General features: G+C 31.4%; 1 long non-coding RNA gene across 1 annotated transcript; it reads left to right on the forward strand.

Annotated features, from left to right (window-relative positions):
- Positions 1-6: 6 nt before the first annotated feature.
- Positions 7-5,221, forward strand: LOC126495148 (uncharacterized). Its single transcript, XR_007590115.1, has 3 exons — positions 7-2,570; positions 3,209-3,302; positions 4,038-5,221. It is a non-coding gene; the product is annotated as an uncharacterized lncRNA (long non-coding RNA).
- The last annotated feature ends 1,061 nt before the right edge of the window (positions 5,222-6,282 follow it).

Raw genomic sequence — 6,282 nt, forward strand, 5'->3', positions numbered from 1 at the left:
CTAAGTCTCTAATGTGTCAAATGTATGTAGTGAATTTATCTTAAAATTTTCAGGACTAGATGTTAACACATGCATTTAGAAAAAAAATGTGTTTAAAATAGTTGGCCTGTAATAGATTTTAAAATGTATATGGTTTTAGGAAAAGAGAAATTATTTTTGCTGATAAAATTCATATTTATAGATTTCATTTAGTGATGTGATAATTCGTTTGAGTGTTGAATTACCTAAACATTGTTAAGAAATGACACTTATGTGTTTACATATCTTATAGAAATGTAAAATACAATATATATTTACAAATATGAGTGTATAGTCTACCATGATGTCTTTCAGCTACTAAATTATGAGTGTAACTCAAGCATAAAACTTAAGGTGTCACTTTTGAAAATTATGTATATTGTATGAAGAGCATGTACTTTTATTTTTCTGGCCACAGATATTTGTGTATATTTTTCCAGAAGATACCTCAAAATTACATGGGTATATATCCATCTGATACCTGGCAAAATGTAACATTGTAAGGAATGAGCTATTTTTATCAAACAGCTTGTATTTCTACAGGTGTAAATATCATGTAAATATCATTGTCTTTTACAATTTATATGACCAACTCATTGTTTCTAAGGGGGAAACATAGAGCTCAGTGTTTCATATTTGTTTGAATGCCAGAGGAGAAAGTTAAACACTATGCATTTTCTACTCCATCCTCCTAGTAGCCTAGTTGACCTTTTTTTCTACTTTTTGTCAAATTTCATGAAGATTTTGTACTACCTCTTAGGACACTGCAAAGTTTTGTATGTGTTTCCTGGTTGCATGACAATATTCAAGACAACTTTGTAAATATTGAAATACAGCATTTGAAGGTCTTGTTTGTCAAGACGAATAGAGTGCCACAGGGTATAAATTTGTGAGTACATCATTGGAAACCTTTGCTTCTTTTCATTTCTGGTGTGAAATTTCTGGTGGAGAATTTATCGCATTTTATGTTTATTACTTATTGATGGTAGAGTAATAAGATTTAATTTTAACTTTGGCTACTGATCTCAAGGTTATTCATCATTTCCCATAGGATAATTAAGGTTTATGGTACATGAAAGGGCATAAATCTTCATTCTGTGCCTCTAGTAATGATAGACTATTAATGTAAATATTTCTTCTACCTCCTTGAATTAATACATTATTATATTCACATTGCATGACAGCTTTCATGACAAGTTGTAAATAACTGATACATCTTTCCATTTGAAAAATGCATTTTCAGATGCATATTCATAACAAAAGATAAACCTGTAAATATTACATTGTAATATAACATTAATGAAGCATTGTAGCAAATGCTTTTTTCAAGGAAAAAGATAAGTACTACTCAGTGTATTAAGTATAAAATTCTGAGTAAGCTATTTTTGCTTGGAGAAAAATTACTTAAAGAAAATTAGATTTATTTTCATGTATTGTGATGAGTAATTTAAATTTTGAGTTAAGTTGAGAATTGCTAAAAGCAGTTTCTTGACTAACCAAGGCACATTTGTTTTTTCATATGTAATTGTATTTTTTCACATACATTATAGTAGTAATGTGTAATGTTTGATGTTTTTAACCTGTATTCCAACTTTACAAATTATAAAATAACTTTTCATTTCTAGTTCAGATGAGTTTGCAATCTCAGTGCTATTACTAGACACGTTTTGTGATAATAAAGAGCCTATAACTTTGTAAATTTATAATTTTTGCTTTCTGAGATACGGTTTCAATACATAAAAGTTTAAAAATTGCTTAATATTTATATATATTTTTCATCAGAGATTATTAAAGTTGGATATCTATTGTTCCCTCTGAAGTACTTTAAGAAAAAGTAGGCTGTATGATATATAAGGCAATATTAGTTACGTGGTAGAGTTCGGCTGTATGCGGAACATCAACCAGCACCTGCCAGAAGAGACCATGCACAGCTGCACATCCATTTGAGACATCCTGGGCTATCAAGATACTGTCAGCAGAAAGTATGGAAGCAGAAGAACTGAACCCCTCCCTACAGGAACATAAGAATATGTATTTTATCATTTCAGCTTCTCAAATTTAATAACACAAGGCCTGTAGCTTAGGACGTTATATCATAAACATTTAAAATGTTGATTTTCAATAGAAGTGGGATTTGTGGTATTGTAATTGGAGAAAAGAACAATTTACTTATAGATACATTTTAGTTTTTCAAACTAAGGTATGTAATTAAGAATACTAATAACACATGGGTGATTGATTTGTTTAAGGTAGACAATGTATATCTTTGAAATTGCCACCTAGAATAAATGAAAAATTTAGGAAAACAGAAAACATGTTCAAGAAGGATGTTAAATTTTTATTACCTCTAAAGAGAAAGGAGTAAGACAACTTCTGTCTTTGTATGTTTTAAGGCCTTTGCTAATAAGCATCTTAACAAAAAGAAATAGACCTTTTTTTCCCAGTAGCTTTGATTATCAACATCCCAGGAGTGATGGGTTGCCTTATCCCAAAGTTCTGTTTTTGAACACTCGAGGATCTCATGTGACAGCAAAGAGTATTGCATTAGCCACGTGAGTATTAAACTGATTGTATTTCAAGCGATGAACCAATGAGTAAAACTGAGTAAACATTGATAATGGCATTATTCCTCGTAGTTATGGGATGGTATAATAGATAAAGCTTTTGCATGGCACATTCAGATAGGTTGTAGAAAGTTTTCCTATTACATATTTGTACATGAACTATAACCCAGGGTAAGAAGCATGCTAAAGTAAAAGCTGAGCCAATAAACTTAGCCATTCCAATTATATAAGTAAAGACTAGATTATTCCTTCGTTGCATGCGTTTGATTTGCTTCAGGAATCTCAAGTAGGCATTTAGGGATATGTAGAGGCTGCAAAATTTATCAGGAAGAACTTTTAAATAGTGGCAGCATTTAAAGTTAGAGATGGCAGCAAGTCCATGCTGCCTGAGACTCCAGAGTCAGGGGAATATGATATGTCTGTTTGCAGGGAATTTGAGTTATAGTTGTAGCACCAACCAGATACTACTCAACATTGGGGGCTTCTGATGCCCCTGAAGTCTCCCACACACATAACAAATGGGAACTGAATATAATAATTAACAGACTCCTCCCCAAAAAGCACCAGAATAATGTTCCTTATACTTGTTTATTAACATGTTTTGTATTACCTACTTTATTTTTCAGGAGGTCATGACGACAGATGTCTTAAATCTACGTTTGTGATCAACTTTTGGAGTCGAAGACAAATTACTTTTAAAGTGTTATCTGCAGCCTAGAGGTAAACAAGCACTTTAATTTTATTAATTTAAGTGCAACAACGTAATATTCTTTCCAACCTTATTAGTTCCACACATTTGAATTTTCTTATTTAAAGAAATAATTTTTCCAGTGACTGATGGAATCTAACCACATCACCAGTCTTCCTGATACAGTCCTATTAAAATTAACAATTATTTAATAAAATTATGATTTTATGCATAGTTTTGTGAGTTGGGAAAAACATGTTAATAATGGTCTAGAATAAATGGTTTGTCGGTTAAATGTAGATACTGCTCTTATAAAGGCCCTAAGCTTAGTTCTCTGAACCCATGCTTAGTAATATAGAACCATCAAATACATGTACTTCAAAAAACACCCAAACTTAATCTCAAATATATATGATCCAAGTATTTCTTTGGTCTCATTCTTGAGTGAACATGGCAGCAAGAGCATCATGCTGGTGATCACATTATATGCATAGTCAGAAACCTGAGTGGCCAGGATAAGGAGAGTAGATGGGGAAAATGGTTCAATAAACAATGTATGGTTACTTGAAAATGTTTATGCCGAACAAAGTAGCAAGTTTAATGAATATACAAAATGAAAATTCTTGAGATCAATACTAATGTGCTCATCTGTGTTAATAAGATATTTTGAATGAATAATACTCATGGGCCTAATGAATAAGAAATATGTTTTTATATTAACATAAAAATGCTTTACTTTATTCTTCTGGATTTCTTTGTGCTTTCAGGTAGTCACCAAAATGGATAATCATTGTTTGTACAAGATTCCTAATTGGAAAAAGGTCTAGAAGGTGTGGCGTGAATGCTCTTACCAATCATTAAAACTGAACTAGCTATTTGGATGGAGACTGGAAGATGTCTTTGAAGACTTTCATATCTATTTAAAGACTTTTACTGTTTCTGATGGACTAACTTCAAGAAAAGTATGATGACACTGACATTAACTTCTTCAGTGTTTTCGGCGCTGCTCATAATGACTGCAGGGTAATTTTGAAGCTGACTTAAAGTTCAGTTATAACTGATCATAAATTCATAAAGAACTTTTACCTTGTTTTGTCTTTTCAAATGGTTTGACTTCATAGCATAGCCTGAGTTGTACTGAGCTAAAACAGTATTGTATGAAACATTTTTAGTTACTTTTTGTTGATTTTTTTTTTTCTATTTCTCATGTACATTAGATCCATGTATGTCTTTCTTGGTCCTCATTGTTTAGGTTCTCTGATATTGTCATCTGTAGGCTTGTTTTCATTGCTTTATGTTTAAATATCACTTATGAGACATGTAATAATTGTCTTTCTTTGTCTGGGTTACCTCATTTAATGTTTTCTACTCCATCCATTTGCCTGCATATTTCAAGATGTCATTTTTTTGTTGTGTAGTACTCCATTGTGTAATTGTACCACATTTTCCTTATCCATTCTTCATTTGAGGGCCAGTTAGGTTGCATGAAGCTCTTTTATTACCTTTAAAATTCATCAAGATTTTAACATACAGTGAGTTCTGTTACTTTGGGGAGCATTTTTTATAAATATATGACTGCATCTTTTATCTGTTGAGAGTAGCTGTATATTTTCTACGTCGCACTGATTCTTATAAAAATACGAATCTTAGAGCTATTTCATAATTTCTTTTGTTTTCATGTACCATGGCAAAGTATATAAAATCTAAATTTGAGTAAGTGTATTTGATAATTTACTAAAATTATCAATATTTTCATTAGCAGTGGTACATGTATTTGTCTTAATATAATATTATAAAGTGCTATTTATTAAATATCATTAAATCATGCTATTTCATTTATTTGTTATTGTTTTGAATTTCCATACTGAGTGTCTCTCTTATTTATAACTTCATTTATAAATGAGTCTGTAAACAAGTCATGTATGTCAAATAAAATACTGTATGTTTTGTATTTTCTTTGTTTTGTTACCATTTTGTACATAAATAAATTACAATCATGTTCCCAAATACAATCATGTTTTCTCATGTGTCATTGGAGTCATTTTTTTCTTTTGAAATCATGTGTATGTTCACACTATTTTTATCTGTATCATCCCTAATTTCTCATCAGATATTTTCCATTTGTTTTTCCCCATATTAATGTGCTAGACAAAATTAATATTTACTTTGACTTTTACAGTCTTACAAATCAAGCATATAGAAACATAATTTGCTGCATACCTGCTTCTTCTAATAACTTGTTATTGTGATTTATACTGTCTTAACCTATTCTATTGAGTTCAGCCTCCTTTCTCTTCTTTTTCAGAATATTTCCTGTATGTAGTCAAATTAATGTTCATAATTGTCAAGTTGGAAAAAAATGCAGTTTTAATTTCATTTGCACCACATTTAATAGATTAAGTAGGAGAGAATAGATTAAGTTGAGTCTTCCTATACTACTTCAAGGTATGTCTTCTATCTGTAACTAAATGTTTTCATTACCATATCATATTTATGGTATGGAATTTATTTTTACATCCTTTCCCAAATTATACTTTAGTGCATGTTGGACCTCTAACCTTCAGTAATCTTCCTACCTCTGCATATCCCTGAAATACTATTTAGTATTTCCCAGTGTTCTGATCCTGTTCCAGGAGAGGTGTTTAAGTGATTCAAAGTACCTAATGTGTTTGCAGCGTGGGTTCTATTCCCCGCTCTTAACTTGTCTCTGGTTGTTGTAGCTAAAGCTCCAAAATATCTATTTCCTCTCTTCTCTGTGGGAAGCTGGATTCATGGTCACATATTACAAGCAAGATTTTTACCTGAGCAAAGACAGTTTACTATAACTTTTTCCTCTGCCCAGCAAGCATGAAATACTGTAGTTGCTCAGGTAGTAAATAATGGAATGTTAATTTTCCCTGTCTTGTGGACTTGTAGTTCGCTCCTGCTGCTGTGAATTCCCCGAAATAGCACCCATGATTAATCACAAAAACTCAGCTATTTTCATACTTCAGTCTTTAAATAGTTAAAATT

The sequence above is a fragment of the Alexandromys fortis genome, unplaced genomic scaffold (genome assembly GCF_014885135.2).
Source record: "Alexandromys fortis isolate MF-2015 unplaced genomic scaffold, M_Fortis_MF-2015_v1.1 scaffold_434, whole genome shotgun sequence".
Lineage (NCBI taxonomy): Eukaryota > Metazoa > Chordata > Mammalia > Rodentia > Cricetidae > Alexandromys > Alexandromys fortis.